This window comes from Phalacrocorax aristotelis, chromosome Z, assembly GCF_949628215.1.
Source record: "Phalacrocorax aristotelis chromosome Z, bGulAri2.1, whole genome shotgun sequence".
NCBI classification, from domain to species: Eukaryota; Metazoa; Chordata; class Aves; order Suliformes; family Phalacrocoracidae; genus Phalacrocorax; species Phalacrocorax aristotelis.
This window is the reverse complement of record NC_134311.1, coordinates 65965648-65982641: the sequence shown is the minus strand read 5'-3', so window position 1 is coordinate 65982641 and position 16994 is coordinate 65965648. Positions and strand designations below refer to the sequence as shown.

General features: G+C 42.3%; 1 long non-coding RNA gene across 1 annotated transcript; it reads left to right on the top strand.

Annotated features, from left to right (window-relative positions):
- The first annotated feature begins 328 nt into the window (after positions 1-328).
- On the top strand, positions 329-15777 carry LOC142050675 (uncharacterized). The gene is made up of 5 exons (XR_012658084.1): positions 329-674; positions 2696-2891; positions 4601-4685; positions 12209-12270; positions 15673-15777. It is a non-coding gene; the product is annotated as an uncharacterized LOC142050675 (long non-coding RNA).
- Positions 15778-16994: the final 1217 nt, after the last annotated feature.

The following is a 16994-nucleotide window of genomic DNA, read 5'->3' as shown; positions in this document are numbered from 1 at the left end:
TGAAATGGTCACTAGAGGAGGATCGTGCAGCCTCTGCTTTGTTTGGCCAGCCAGCAGTGCAACTTTTAATTAGTTAATGGAACAGAATGTGATACTCTGTTATGCAAATTCTGTAACTTGGTATTATTTCCAGTGAGAAAACGTTTATAGTAGATGTTTGGTTTGGTTGCTTCCATGTCAGGGTTGAAATATCTCTTCCGCAGGGACTATCATGAAAATGTAATGTGCAGTTGGATTTTGTTCTTGTTTTGTTCAACTGTACCGTTTGCTGCTAGCAAATTTAAAAATGAAAGCAACCTGTTCATAAAGCACAAACGGTTTGTAGCTTGTCAAACACGGGGCAGCTCCGGCAGGCACCGCAGAAGCCGGAGCCCTCTCCCGGCTCACCAGCCCGCACCTAGTCCGCCTCCCGCCCCGGCGGGACGAGCCTGGGGAGCGTGCCCGTGTTCGCCTCCTCGCCGCGGCTGTGCGCACGTGGCCGCCGCTGCTCGCGCCGCTCACGGCGCTTGCTGCCCGCCGCCTTGTGCTAACCGGGGCCCGGACGTCTGTAGCTGCCTCGGCTGGGGCTCGGCTTCCCCGGCCCTTTGAACGCGGGCTGGCGGGCTGCCGAGGAAATCCTTTGTACCCTTGGAGGAGCTGCGGCTAGGAAGGGGGTGCAGCCTGTGGCTCGCGGGGTGCGGGTCTCGGCGGCGGGGACGGGAGGAACTGGAGGGTGTGAGTGGGACGCGGGGGGCCGCCGCCGATCGCGGCCCGCCTTTCCCGCCGCCGGAGCTGTCCAAGGTTTGACAGCGGCGGCGGAGGCCCCTCAGCCCGGGCTGGCGGCTGCCCCATCGGCCAGGCCGCCGGGACCCGCGTACCCCCGCCACGCCGCTCCCGGGGGCAGGCGAGGGGCGCGGTGGGCAGGGAGGCCCGTCACCGCCGCGGGAGGGAGGGAGAGGAGGAGGCGGGCAAATGGCGGGCCGCCTGGCAGGAGCAAATGGCGGGCGGCGGCGGGGCCCTGCGGAGCCTGGGCCGGAGGCGGCGGGAGGCAGCCGGTGGTCGGGTACCCGCTCTTCCAGCGCAGCCGGGCCCGGCGGGCTGTGCCCCGGAGCTCGGCCTGCGTTCCTGTGCCCCCGCGCTCCGGCCGGGCCCGGCGGCTGGCGGGGGGGGCGCCCGTCCACGAGAACGAGCCCCTGCCGGTGCCGCCGGAGGAGTTCTAACAATGTCGATAATACTTTGTCGCTGCCGGATTAATTTGTACATTAATCTGCCTAGAGGAAGCATGCTGGCTAAAAGGAATTATTTTTCTCGGTAAAGCTGCTGGTGTAACATCCCACCTTTTTCTAATTTGACCTTTCTTCAAAACACTCTAGCCAAAACAAAGTGCTTCCAGCTGTAACCGGGTGCGCGACACCCGGTGCTGGGCTGTGGGACGGGGTCCAGGACACCCACCGGTGCTGGGCACCCACCCGCCTGTCCCCGCGGCAGGGCTCGTGCTGCCGCAGCGGAGCGGCCGAGAGGCCGCAGCACGGCTGTGCACCCCTCGGTGCGGGCGGGCTTCGGGGGTTTAAACGCAGCTTGTTTGAAAGACACCCGTGTCCTACCTGACATCCTGTTCTTATACTCGAACTAATTGGAGCCTAATGCCAAAATATTTTCGGGCTAAGAAATCCCATATTCTGTTTAATGTACAAATGCAGCCAAAACATCCATGGAAGGACCCAGGACATGCTTCAGTGTTTTCTGGGTTGGGATGTTACTAGCTGCATAGTGTGATCTGTTCGTATAGCTTTGTAGTGGCTGGCACAGTTACTGTCAAACATGTAACAGTGGGTGTCACAACAAATTTCTAGTTTCGGGACTTTCTCCTTTAGGGATGTAGACTGACACCTCAGTTCGTTCACTCCAAATAGATCTGTTGACATCGTGGGTGCACAGGTGTTACAGCATATTTAGACTGGCCCCCACCACAGTTCAGGAGGAAAACTAAAAAAAGCAGTACTCATTTTCAGGGACGGAAGAGTGTTTATGCATGTGTGTGTAAAAAACTGAATTACAGAAATATCATTCTATCAAAAAGCGTCCTACATTACATATATAGTATTTTTTCTTGCACTGGGTAATTTCTGTTGAAATATTTTATCAGATCTAAAACAGTTCCAGGGGCTGACCAATCCCATGGCTGTAAATGAGCAAATAATTTGGTTGACTTTTTTTTTCCTGACCTCTTAAATATTGTCATCCATCTTCTAGTGCTCTTAATTCAGCTGATGCTTGTTTTGTAAATAGTACCTTATCCTACAAATAGATGTGAGGACCTCAGGATTTTACTTAGTTTTAGGTGGTCTGTCTGGAAATTAGGGACTAAGATACCTGGACATGCAGGTTTTACTATTCTTACAGTTACTTGTTTGGGATCTTATAAGAGTGTTGTTTTTAAAATTGCAGCTTCTGGGACATTTAAACAAGAGTTGTCTAGTTGTGAGGTCCTTAGGTTTGTCATATAAAAATACTTAAAATTATTTTGTAAGCTAACACAGGGAGTGCACTATTGCAAATATAAATAATTTATTATAATACATTCTGATCTAGAGATTCTGTTTTGAAGGCCATTAAGTTGCACTGGAAAAGAACTCATTGCTCATATTGTAGCCATATTACAATAAACCAGTCAATTAGCCTTTTGCTAAAAAGGATTTTTCTCTGGCTCCTGTAGGTAGAACTTCATGGGAGGATTTTCTGGACTTCACCACTGGGGAAATGAAATGCTCTTTGGAGTGGAGGCGTTGCCAGTTCCCACTCAACGAGATACAGAGCACTGACCCAAGCATATATGGCATCTTGGCAGCTATAGTGCTTCACCTGGGGGAAGCACAAGTGACAGAGATGGTTATAATGTATATGTTCAAAAGGTGCTCTTTGTGGGGAGATTTGGGGGTTTTGCTATTGTTTTTAGAGGTGAAGTTACACTGGGGTGGGGAACATTACAAATTAGAGCATATGAATTTGAACCGTACTGACAAGTGATGGGTTTAGCTCCTTAGAGCTGGAAGCACCACACAACTTTTGCATGGCCAGTCTTGGCCTCTGGTATTATTCTGGAGCCCTAGAAGTCAGGAGTGTTTGCTTCTTTTCCTGATTTTTATTGTAAGGCAGGGAGTAAACTTCATCCTTTGAAACTCTTAGCTAACACTGAGAAAATCTCCAGCACAGCTCTTCCGTGTGTTTGAAAAAAGTAGTCCTTCATGCATAGACAACTCACTTGGCAGGTATTAATTAGCTCAGCCTCTGACTGTTCCTATAAGGAAAATTAGTTGGAAAACATTTATATTTTCTAAGATATTATACATTTCAGATAACATCCAAGGATGTTTTATTGCTTTCAGCATTCATTCATAAGATGAGCCTCTTTTTCCTTCTGGTTATGAATTGGTATTTTAAGATGCAAAAAGAATTAGAGATTACACCAATCTAGATATCCGCAACCAAATCTCTGTAAGTATGTCTGTGCTAGTGATAAATCTTGTTAATGCTGCATGGAGAGGGATCTGCTCAGATAGGATTAGTGGAATACATTTTCTGCTGTTGTCATGACAACCGTAAATCCATGCAGCTGTACAGCTGTGTTAGTCCATGCAGTTTAATCCAGTTTCCAAATTAGATCATCAATACTGAGCTGCTAGATAACAGCTAGTTTAAATGCTCTCCATTCCCTTCTCTTAAAATAGCAGCTTGAGATTAACCAATGCACCTCCAGTTTTCTAGGAAAGACAGAGTGTTAAACGATGGAGAAAATTGTTGCTGTAATAGCAGTGTATAACTTGGCTCAGTGTCCTAAGCCTGATATTTTTCAGGTGTTTAAAATAAGTCATCATTATCAGTCTAAATTATTATGTCATTTATGCTTTAAAGATTGTATCAAAAGTTTAAGGACTCTTTAGTCCCTCATTAAGATAATCTGGTTATTACACTGTGCAACAATGAGTATAGATACTATCATGGCTTTTAAAGCTTTTGTTGCAAAATGAGGAACTATTTAATCTGGAAGGAAGTTAAAAAACTTGAATAGTCCCTGCAAGGTAATTGGAGCGTGCTTGAAAACTTGTCTGGCATTGAACAATTCAGGAGAACTACTCTTGGTTTGAACTGATCCTCAGTTATAGATCCCTCTTTTATTATTTTGCAATTACTGTGTTATTACTTCCACAGTTTTGCCTATAGTTTGCTGACGTGTACTTGTGAACTTCAGTGTTTGTGAAAACTTTAATGATGTCAAGGTAACCAGGCCCAGTTCAAGTGTGCAAGGTGGCCTCTTCGAGTTGCTGAATTTGTGTAAAATGACAGCCACCTCTCCACCACAACAGGTCCATGTATAATGCTGTTTTGTGTAAAGCACAGTTGAAAGAATCAGCTTTCCTGAGTCCTGCAGGAAGTGATTGCACTGGCAGTTGTCTTCTCTGCCTTGCTAGGCCACTGTGAATTGAGTTAATTTTGGGCTGAGAGGGACAGCATGAACCTGCACTAATAGTTACAGAGGGAGAGTCTACCAGTGCTTCTCATTTTCAGTTTCATTTTCATACACGACAGACTTGTGTAAATTTTTTTTTCTTAATTGTTACAGGTTCCACAGAATCCTCATTTAGAAACTTGATTTTCCAGAAGAGTCTCTGTCAGCTCGTGCCCAAGTCCGGTCCAATATCCAGAAGGTACAAAAATTACACTGTAGAATTGAGCCTGGGGCTCTGCTTTTAAATAAAGTTCCACTTCTCTGGCCAAGCATGGCATAGTTGCACTGAACGAGAGCTGACTGCTTGCCAGCATCAATAAACATAACTTTTAAAATGGGTAGTCAGTGTTTAAATCCCAGTGGCTCATTTTCATTAACATTTAATAGGGAAGTCTTACTTTTCCAAATGCAGTGAAACAAATAAGAGGAGCAGGAATTAATATTAGGAAACAGTTTGTATGCTTGCTGACGCAGCCTGGTGATAAACCCTGAAATTCCTCTTCCTTCCCCAGCCTCTGCCACCTCCCTGGGGTGTCATGCTGCAGTGTGTACTGGTGGGCTTGGGCTGCTCTGCCCAAGGCCCCTGAGGCTGCTTCTGCAGGCAACTCGTTCTACTGTGTTTGCTTCACCCACAAAGCATATGGACTCATACCTGTGTTAATTTTATTAGTTCATTAAAAATTTATTATTAAATATAAATTAGTTTTATTACTTTTTATTTTGTTGACCTTAAGCATGAGAAAAAATTCTTGCTGAAGTACTTGATTTAGATCTGTAGAGTGCAAAAAACCTGCTACCAGCCGTTAGTGTCAGGTTTTTGTCTGTAACTTGCTCTTGCTGCTGATTTTTTTCCTTATGTTTATACCTTTGTTGTGGCAAAATTGTACATTTTTTTTACAAACAGATTGTCCATCATTTTGTTCCCAACACTTCTGCACCGTGTGGTGGAATTGCCTCTTAGTTTTACAGTTGTGCCCCTGCGATGGGAGTGTTGCCTGGAATGAATTCAGGTGAGGGTCAGTCTCTGGAAGCCCCCTTAGACCCTTCAGCCTGGTATCTGCCTGGCTCCATGAGGCCACAGGCTGCTGCGTCCAGCAGCCAGGCCTGTGTTTGTTCTCCCAGCACCAGTATTCAAGCCCAGGATAGGATTTAGCTCTATAGTTTTCAATTTTTCATTATTTTATAAGTTTAAAAATGTGAGGTTATTCCTTTTGGATTCTGGGTAGGCTGCTAAATGTCCCAGAGGCCTGAATTTATAATGACGTGTTTTCTTCATTGTAACGTATTTGGAAATATATATTCTTTAGGTGACTATTTATCACCCAGTTAAAGTGGTGCTTCTCTTGGAGCACAGTATTTATTGATGATTTAGTTACTTTTTATGTTTTCAAAGTGTTGGTATTCTTTACATACTTGTGTTTGCATACATGTTTTTCTTCTGTATAATTGATATTTGACATTCGGAAATATCCTGAGATGTCTGCTAGTGCAAGTGATTGCCACACCTTAAGTCACAGAGGGAAGCAGAGGGTGGGAAGCCATGAGATTGTGCAATGTTTTTTCTTAAATTCTGGTTTCTAGATTTACAATATCTTAGATTTTTCTTTCTAAGAATGGGGTGGAAGAGAAAATGCTTCTGAGACAATTGTTTTAATCCTCTGCCTGTAGCTCTGACTTGAATTTCTAATGTGTCTTACTAAAGAGTAGTTTTGGGAGCAAAAGTGAAAATAGCATTTAAAAGGTCTAATGATCTGGAAGGTGTAAATGTTGATTTGTGAACACAATATCAGCTGCTGTTTCATACTTTCCATTTTAGTAGCTTCTCCTTGGTGTTACCTTCATAAAGACCAGCATTGTCAAGACAATAAAGTGCAAGATTGTAGGTGCTAATAATGTGTGCAGGTTGTCTGGATAAACATCTAAAGCTTCAGAGCAAATGGCATCTGCCATGGTTGCTTCTTGTTTAGGCCTCTATTGTACAACTCTGTCCCCTCTTGAAAAGCACAGCCTTAGGATGAGCCAGGCAGTAAATCTCTTGAGCGGTAGTACTTACTCTCAGCAGTGCACAATGCTGTTTGAGCTACCAAAGAGCATGCCATAGGCGCACAGGGATTTGAGTTTTCCAGGAATGAGCAGCCACTCTGCGCACCTTGCTTTCCACTCTCATGAAGAGCTGCCTGGAAAAGCTGTAAGGCATTTACCAACAAGTTGTCCCTTGTCTCATAGTCCATAGTTTGTTTAGTGTGGATACATTGCACAGCTACACCCCCACACTAAACACACACATCGCAGACCCTTGTAGCTGTAGGTAAGGTGTCCTTCTGCTTAGAAGAAATCACATTCGGTGTAGGCTTCCTTCATCTGTGCTGCTGCAGCGAGGGGAGAGGGCAGCTGCACTCTAATCCTGAAGGACTTGTCGTATTTATCACTGGAACTGCATCTCTGCAGGTGTCACCTAGGGGCTGGGGTGCACATGGAGGGCTCACCTGAGGCTGGGGACATTCACAACATCTTGACAAACGCTCAGATTCTAGCAGGATCAGTTTTAAAAAAATATCAAAGGAAAGCATTTCAGAAGTAGTGCTAATGCAAAGTGTCAGCTCTTCTGCAGCATATAAATGACTGACTTTTATCTTCATTTGAAGTGTAATCAGCTCCATTTGGTGGAGGACATTTCTCTTGACAGAAGTTCAGTTGTAATTAACATTGACAACTTCTTGCATCAGTAATGAAGGTTTTTTTAAACTATTTTATTTCAAAGCCTTCTTGCTTATTTTTCCTTATCTGTTTGTTTGTTTGTTTGTTTGTTTGTTTGTTTTTAATCCTTTGTGCTTTTTTCTGTCCCAGACCTCTTTTGGCTCCTTGATGCCACTTGAAACAGCTGATATATTGCTAAGTAAAAAAAACAGATGCAGGTTTCCCTTCAGAATCAAAGCGCTGGAGCATTAGTAAAAGCTGAGTTTGGCCCTTTTCCCAGATGCAGATTATATCATCCTCTTTGCTGCCCTTGGTGTCTGGTGACCCAGGATTTGATGACCTCCTGAGGACATGTTTGGCAGAAAAATGGAAGCTTGAAGTTAGGAGATACCTAGCAACTAGCCTTACACTTCACATGAAAATGTAGTCATCAAGCAAAATCTATTGAATATATCTGGGAATATAGATTGGAGTTGCCAAAACTTCTGTACTCAATGGTCAGAACAAACATATTGTAACTGAGGCTTAATACTTGCTAAACATCACGTTACTTCATTTGGGTATCTTGCACAGAGCTATTCCCATAAGCCTGATGCTGAGAAACTTAATTTTTTGCTTTTCTTATTGTGAGGGGGTGATAGTCTGGTACATAAATTTTACGTATAAATCGCTGTACAGGCGTGCATCACAGTCAGACATCCTTCTATAAACTTTCTTTAACAGTGCTTACAGTTTTCAAGGCATGCCTGTAGGATAGTTGAGCAGTGACAGAATTCTTCAGCAGAGTGAAAGATTGCATCTGAAATCCTTCTTCAGGGTTTAGGACAGGGATTCGAATACACCACCGAAGTCTGAGGAGGTGCTCCAGTCACATGGCTACTTCATGGTAGCTATTTTGTCCTGGGTTCTATTGGTTTTGTTCGTTCTGTTTAAAAACATATGAAAGTTGTTTTAGTCCAGGTGTGGAATAACTTCAGGTTCTTTAAGGAAACTGAATTGTCTTTGCCAGCTCCACGTATCTGACATATGAGGCACTGCAGGACATTTAGAAAAAAAGAAACTGTCTTAAGACATTGACTTTTCTGCTATTCATAGGCAAAAGATATTGGTATCAATGAAACTTAAAAGCAGAGTCAATGCATCACTAACTCACAACAAGAAAGGAGCTTCCTTAACAGATGTGTTGTTTCAGAAATTGTTTCCTTCAGAGAACTCTGTCTTGGCAGTTTATTTGTTTTCTTCTGGTTATTTTTCCTCTGCTCAGTATGATCCAACAACTTTGTAGTAATAAAAAGCATTTGCATGGATGAATGAGTACATTAAATGATTTTGGACATGCTGGTTGCGCTGGGCTGCCCACAGTGACAGCAATATTTAATTGGAAAGTGCCACAACTGTTGGCTTTAAAACATCTGGGCGTAAATGGGACAAGCTCTTTCTGTTGACCTCCACTCTGTGCTTTGATGTCCTCAGGCAAATGAGGAACAAGTGCTGATGGTCTGTCAGGAGTGACAAGCCAGTGGTATCAGCACTAGGTGCTCCGGTGGTGGTCAAAGTCAAGATGGGAAGAGGAATTCCAGCAACGCCAGTTCGCTGGCAGTTATTGGTTTTCCTTAGATATTGCTCGCGTGAGTCTGTGGTGGCTATCTGTCTACGTATCTGTCTGTGTGATAGGTATATTGTAAGATTAAGTTGAATTTGGGATCAGAAGGGTGTGAAATGGAAACGTTGCGTTCAGGGCTATAGTACAGGGGGAAAAAGTTAAGCAAGAACCCTTGCGGTCATGTACTTGCATCTGACACTGCCTTTGTTTCACTGGTTCCATTGAAGGAGTACATGTTTCTCTGACATGCGTGTCCACACAATGAGAAAGGCCTTTTTCTGATTTGATGTTACCATTCAGGTCACCTTAAAGACAAGTGTAATTATCTGCAAATGTGAGGAGAAATGCTGAGAAAAGTTTAAAGTCAGAGCTAATTTTGGAGAATGCATTCAGTAAATGTGTCTGGGCTTTGAAGTCTTGCAGAGTCAGCAACAATCTTGGTGTGGTGACTGGTAGTATATACAAAATGGTGCTACAGAAGAACCTGGTTTCTGAATGCTACAGCATGAAAATGAGATTCAATTCTTTGCTCATATCGGAGACTTTTTCCATCAGGGACCTGAGCTTCAGCTGGTAAATACTGAGATGGCAATTAGTTGCAATACAGTTCCACAGAAATTTTATCTTTCAGAAGTGCTTTGTGAAGGCTCCCTAAATTTGGCAGCTTTAGCACTGGGAGTTCGCTTCTGGTTTTGGTCTCTACTAGTCCTCCCAACAGTAAATACAACATGGTGCATGTAAGGGATTTCAATGCTATAAACAGGCGCTGTCTGCCGAGGCCTCCTGAATTTTAAAGCTGATGTGGACTCTGATTCTGTTTGTATTTGTAAGCAAGTTTTACATCTGCTACCATAATTTTCATGAGTGAGACATTCTGCTAATAAAGGGATTGGCAAATGAGTTTTATTGCTGAAGGGATATAGAGATGCTCGAAAGATGCCTGTGTTTTGGGTGAATCTTGGAGTGCAAACCCTAGGTCATCTGGTGAAACCATTTGAGGGAGGATTAAAAAATGCCTCTACTTACATGGGTTTTTTTCTGTCTTCCTTGAATTAGTATGTCAGAAGTTCGAATAAAAAAAATCTAAGTTGCTTGGACATAATAATTGAAAGAAATCATTGTTAGAACTGAAATTTTTAAATGGGCTGAAGAAAGAGAACTCAGCTTCGTCGGGCCATATTAGAAGTCCCAGTATAAATGTTTTTAATCTGCTTCAATAGTATTACAGAACTTTTCAAAGAAAGCTCAGAATTCTGTCTTAAGTTTAGTATTGTAATACAGGAAGTTCAGGATTAGCAAATCTATTGCAAAGACTCCCTTGCAGGATGAGAAATTCCATACTGGTAATAAAATAGAAAAGGTAAACAGATGCCATTTTCATCAGAAACGAGATTCCAGGGTTTGCATCTCAGGCTGTGTCATGTCTATGAAAAATTCTAGAGTTCTATATGGAGAGTGCAGGGGATGCAGGATGTAGGCTTGACGCTAGCTTTGAGGCAGGAGCAGGCTTTCAGAAAAATGGTTCTCTGGTTTTTATGTTAAGTACTACCACGATCTCTGTGGTAAATTACTGTGTCTGTCTTTTGAGTGGTTGGTGGTAGCCCCAGGTTTAAAACCGAGAGCAGAAAATGGATTAAGTTCTTTCTTCCAGTAAACAGTTACGAGAAATTGTTCATTCATGCCAGCCCTATGATGGGTTAGAGGTTATGAGAATAATCGCTTTCCAGTCCTCTTGAGCTCCGCATGTTGTCACCAGATTAAATGGTGTGATTAGCTGGGTTTAAGTGCTAATTTTATGAAAAGGATGTGAGAGACATGTATTTTCTTTCTTTTTCTCTCTCACCTAGTGCTGTAGCACTGAGAAATGCTGCTGTCATGGAAAGACAGGAGAGTAAATATTGTTAATGATGGTTCAGTCAGAGGCCAAGCTTTGGAGGAGCCAGAAGAATCTGTTTATCTTTACATTAGAGGCTGAAAAGCTTAGTGCCAGCAAAGCAGACAGTTCTAGCTCAAAGGCAATGTTGACTGTTCACATCTGGTATCTCATCAGGCAAAACTGAAGACAGTGTTGTGTCTACTCTGAGCTGCTTGCTGGAGAATTTTTTCCAATACACCTCTTTAAGAGCTGATCATTGAGTCTGCTTCCTGAGAGGTTTCAAACTCATAATGGAATGTGATTTCTAGACTGAGGGTATAGGAGATCAAACAAGTCAAAGTCTCCTCTTAGCCATAAATATAGCTGTCTGTTATTGCAAATACTGCAGGTCTTTGCATGTCTTAATTTCTGGACCCATTTTCTGCTACCTTTCTGTAGCAACAGAATGTCATTTGTAAACTGCTGTGATGAATAAAAGGTTTTGATCTTGAGTGTACAGTTCTGCACCTTGCATTTTTTTAATAATCAGGATGGTGTAAGAGTACTCTTCTCAAGAAAAGGGTTGTCATCGTGCCTTTTGGCTCAGGGGTGATGCATTGATCACGTGGCGTCTTGGCCTTTTACTGCCAGAGGCTCTGGCCGTGCCTAGGCTGCCATCCTGCCCAGCACCTGATCAAGTCACAGAGTTTGCCCTGAGAGAATGTGACCTTCAGGATTGCCAGATGCACTTCCTTAAGATTTCAGGGTAATGTTAAGTATTTCTCATCTCGTTTCAACTTGCTGGCCTCATGGTGTTAGCCTGCTCAGTTTGGAAAATCTGAACAGGCTGTTCTTCTGTATCTCTTGTTCCCATGTTCCTCTCTTCACAAATGCTATCCTAGAAACCTTGGCAGGTCTTATAACTTTATATTTTAAAATGTGCAATCATTTGAACTTCAAATGACACTGTGACTCTGTGATGTTTGTTGCCTTTAGTATTATACAAAAGTACATTATGGTTTTAAAGTCAGGTTTTTTTTCTCAGTATGTTTTCCTGCAAGCATAAATTTCATGTGCATACCACTTAAACAACAGTTTCATTCTTAAGTATCTTGACAAAACCCGCAGCCAATAGATTTTCTAGTGTAATTATAATGATAAATGGAAAAAAATCTGTTGTGCTCAAGCAATTATCACTATTAATGTAGTACTGACTCATATAATATTTTGACTCTACATTTTCTTTCTCATTTCTTTTTTTTAAAAAAACACAAATATGACCTAGTTGCACTGATTGTTTTCCTAGGTTTTTTTCCCTGCTTTACAAAGTGAATGAAGCCACAGAGTTTTTTCCTTTTCATTGAGTTCTGCTGCACTCAGGCAGCTGCCTTCCTTGATAGAAGACTGCTAGAAAGGGGTAAAGCATTGAGCAAATCCAGGATAGATTAGTCAGTGAATGAAATGCTAGAAGCGTTATATTGTCATCTACTTAAAAATAGATTGCTATTTCAGAACTGTAGTCTAATAGGAATAGCTTATAAACTCTTCTGCTTGTCTCTATTCTCAGATGCATTTCTGGATTCTTATCTGAAATTCTGCAGATTTCTTCAAAGAGGAAATTGAGGGAAGGTGAGAAACTGGGGTATCTTACCTATAGACTTTCACATAAACTTGAGTTTTTGGATCATGTGTTGTGAATGGTGGTTCTGAAAGTATAGATTCTGCATAACTGTCTTCATCAAGGGGAGTGGATGTTTGCAGGGAAGATTATGGTTTAAAGATGTCCTAAATTGGTTTATGCTCTACTTTTGTGTATCTTGTTTTTTTGCTTCATTAGTGAACCTATGCTTCCTGAAACCACAGAATGTAATTTATGTCTGTGTAATACTATAGAGCTGTACTTATTCTTAAATTCCATTTTTGCAAGTTTATAAAAATCTAGTCCCCAAACTTCAATACTAAATGTGTTATTTCATTAAATGTTAATGAGTATCATCTGTCTTAGCTTTTTAGATGTTTTGTGCTCTTCTGTGTGGTAGAGTTTACAATCTTTTGTATGGCAGTTCAAATGCCACATGATATATATTTAGCAGTTCCAAAAATCTTTGGAAAAACAGTTCCTCTTCCAGTAGATTCAATTAGAAAAATTAAATTGAAAGAAACACTGACTGTTTTCCTAATGCTGCTGCATACTCAGATTTGCACAATTCTTTCTAATGGAATACAGTTTATATAAGTCTTCAGTTTGATAAAGATAATAATAATAATAATACTCTGTGTTCCAGGACAGATACTCAACACATCTCAATAAGATTAGCTGACAAAATTAAATACTAGCCAAATTTATTAAAATTAATATTCATTCAAGTCAGGAAAGCTTTTGCTGTTCAAACATGATATGAACAGCAGGATGGTTTTAGGGATTTGGGATGTAGCAACTTTTTAGCATGACCCTAACTTTCAGTGGATCAGTAGCAAGCTATGTATTGGTTGGACCTCTGAGGTGTTCCTCTTCTGTGCTTTCACAGCCAGAGGCGTATTGGTCTGTGCCTGCCCTTAAACCCTGGCAGTCTTCATGGGTGTTGCTCTCTTCTCCCAAGTAACTTGTGATAGAACAAGAAGCAATGGCCTCAAGTTACACCAGGGGAGGTTTAGATTGGATATTAGGAAAAATTACTTTACTGAAAGAGTGGTCAGGCACTGGCACAGGCTGCCCAGAGAGGTGGTGGAGCCACCATCCCTGGAGGTGTTCAAAAAATGTGTAGACGTGGCACTTCAGGGCATGGTTTAGGAGGCACGGGGGTGTTGGGTAAACGGGTGGACTTGATGATCCTAGAGATCTTTTCCAACCGTAATGATTCTATGATTCTGTGATTCCCTGCCCTCAGACCCTGGCTTCCCTGCTGATCCTTGCAGCAGGACAAGGCAGTTGCCTAAACATGTTGGCATACAGGCTTCTTGGAACACAGTACTGTATTTGGATATTTGGTTTGAGAGACAATATTATGAACTTTTCAGGGCTCCAAAACCAGACAAAAGGGGGGAAAAAAAAGAGAAAAGAAAAAAAGAAGCTTATTTTAGTAGGGTGCCTGTAAAGCATTTAACTGCAATACTGAAGCCAAGGTTGTGAAAGAAGAGTAAAATCTAGAGTTGTGCTCCATCTTGTTTGGGTTAATAACCCTCACTTAGGTTCCTTAAAATGTACCACAGCAGCTGAAGCTGAGAGAACAGTTCAATTCACAGTAGGCTGTCTTGAATATTGCTTCTTGCCATTATACTGTTTCTCTCGATCCCAGTTTCAAAAATACCCATCCTAATTTCACTTCTGTTCTCATACCAGTAGAAGGGGAGTCTTTAATAGGCAACATTTCTTTGATATGCAGAGATTAGTAACTTATGACCTGTAGGCTGTCAAATAAGATCAGAACGCTTCCTGCTAAGCTTCTTGCTGGGTCTTGAAGACTTACTATGCATTAAGCAGTTTCCAGAGGTTAGCTGAAGAAGCTTCAGTGATTCTGGTGAGCTTGTGCTTATTCCCCTGCCTGGCTTATTCCCCTGCCTGGCTCTGTGCCTGCAAAGGTCAGGGAGGACATACAGATCACAGAATCACAGAATGGCAGTGGTTGGAAGGGACCTCTGGAGATCATCTCGCCCAACCCCCCTGCTTGAGCAGGCACACCCAGAGCAGAGGACACAGGAACACATCCAGGCGGGTTTTGAATGTCTCCAGGGAAGGAGACTCCATAACCTCTCTGGGCAGCCTGTTCCACTGCTACCAGGATGTAGCAGTGACCGTTTCACTGCTACCAGGATGTTCTGCAATCTACCAGGATGGTAGACCTGGTAGCAGGGCACTGCCTGGTGCAGAGGTTTCTCAGCATGTGGTATCTGAATACAAGTTCCGAGGCAGGAGCCAATGTGAGCCATGGGTGGTCTGCATGGTGAGAGGACCACAATGGTCTGAGAAAGTGCTATGCTCATATATTGCTAGAGAAATAATGGCTGGGACTGTTTTCTATTCCAGTGTCATTTTCTGATGGGTTATGGAGATTTCCAATCTAATTGTCAGTTAGATAAAGAGTACAAATATGTATTTTTCTATCTAGATTTTTACTCCAAATGTGCTGAAAGTTCTCAGTACTGCAGTCACTTTGGGACATTTAAGATTGGCAAGGACAGAGCAGTTGTAATGATATGTCCAGGGGATAGTTCTTCAGCATTTGTTAGACCAAGCAGACAGTCCTTATGGCATTGTTCTGTTTCTTTTTGGCTCCTGCTGCTTTTATGTGGTTATTGTACGTCTACATCTACACCTTCTTTAAGTCAGGCTCAGTAATATAATTATGGTAATGCAGTGGCTGGTCAATGCCCATTCAGGACAAATCTCAAGTGTCTCAGGCATCATTCTGAAAAACTGGAAACACCAGGCAGAACAAAGTACATTTCGAAGCGCAGTGAAGGATTTATATCTTTCCAAATACCTCCCTGGAAAATAATAGCAGCTGCTTATCTTCTACTGAGATCCATTTAAAATCTACCGTATGAATACTTGACTGCTCTCTGCTCAGTACTTTTGAGGAGTGCATATATCTTGATGCAGCTAAACTTGATTACCTTATAAGAGATAACCAAAGTTTTTTGTGTGAGGTATGGTGGAAGAAAACTGTCATAAACAATAAAGAACAGAGCATTTTCTGTTTTCCTTTGTCTGGAAACACATTTGAGGTTTCTCTTTCCTGCAAATAATGGCACGATGATTTTATTGCAAGCCTTCTGCTTAGCAATGCATATCTGTCTAAATATACAGTAATTTTTCTTGAAATACGTAAAGATTGATTTCCTCCGTGACTTCAGTGCGATTCAAACTATTGCCTACTTCTTACTTATTGTACTGCTTTTTCCAGAAAATTTATTTTATTTTCACTGAAAGCCTGTGAGTCAATTTAACTTTTAGTGAAGTAATTAAATTAGGTGTAGATTTTGTACTGTTATTTCAAAGGCTAATACTTTGTTGCATCTCTGTTGCCTCAGAATACATGTTTAGTGGAAGCTGGTTTTACGTTGGAAGAACAATGCCGTGGCAAATTGACCAATTTGCATTATACGCCAGGGAAGGAAATGAAAGAAACTGGCCAGGTTAGAGATGGTTAATTTTATTTCAAAATACAGTCAGCTATCTAATTAATCGCTCCCATGTATTTCAAAGACCTGGAAAATCAATAGGTTCTACTAATAAATTCTTTTTTTTTCTTTGCTTTTAATGCAAGTTTCTGTGCAATTCAAAGGCTAATTAATTCTCTCATCTAGCTGCAAAAGATGAAAGGCATTTTTTCTTTCCCCATATTTTAGTTTCTACTTCACAGGTCTTAATGTGTTAGCTCAGTATAATTTGTGTTATGTTAATTGTTGTGCATTTATTTTTTTTTTCAATATACCCATACAGTCTGCAGACTGTGGATTTGATGTTGGACCCCACCGTCTGGGGCTGCCAACCTCTGTTTGCATCAGCTTAGCTGGGACTGGGGGGGTTACATCTCAGTGCTGAGGGCTCTGTGCAGCCTGTCTTCCTTGATGCTCTTGTCCAAGAGCTTATTCCAGCCTGTAGGCAGATAACACTTGGGGAGGTGGAAAGGTGAGTCCTTGCTGCACCCCAATACCAGTATTGCATGAACTGCCTGTCAGTAGCCCTGCAGCATTCCCCTGAGCTGCTGCTGGCTTGCAGACACTGGTCCAGGTATCGTCTGGAGATGAGTGTGCTTATGCTGGCCCAGCCTGATGGTCCACCTGCTAGGTGGCTCTCTGTGGGCCAGGTTGTAGCACTCCCAGGACACAGACAGTGACTATCTATGAGAGATCACGGTGAGGTCTTTTAGCAGTGGATCATAGGTTAGGTCACACCTGTGGGTTTTTCCTCTATTTCTTCTCTCTGCTCTTGGCAAGAAGGAATTTGGACTAAATGAATGTGGGAGCTTGCTTGGATCTATAATCTCTCTGCCACAGTGACCTGTGTTGAATGCTGCTCTCCATGCTCCCACCTGTCTCCAGTCAGTGGCTCTGGGAGCGAGCTGGGCAGGTAAGATCCTTGAGTGAGAGCTCAGGTTCCATCAGGGAAATACCTGTGTTTGTCTCTAGGGGTCCATCCCAGAATGAATGTGGGATCAACCCAAAAGATAAAGATTTCAGCCTTTCAGGGGCGGGGCACTTGATCATGCATCCACCTGTATTCTGCTTCAGTATGCAGGGCTCAAGCTTATTAAACTTCTAAATAGGTTGCAAAGTCTGTTGTCTTGTCCTTTTAGTTATAATTGTAGAATATGTTGCAAGCTAGAGTTAGTGTGTGCCAGGGTGGAGCT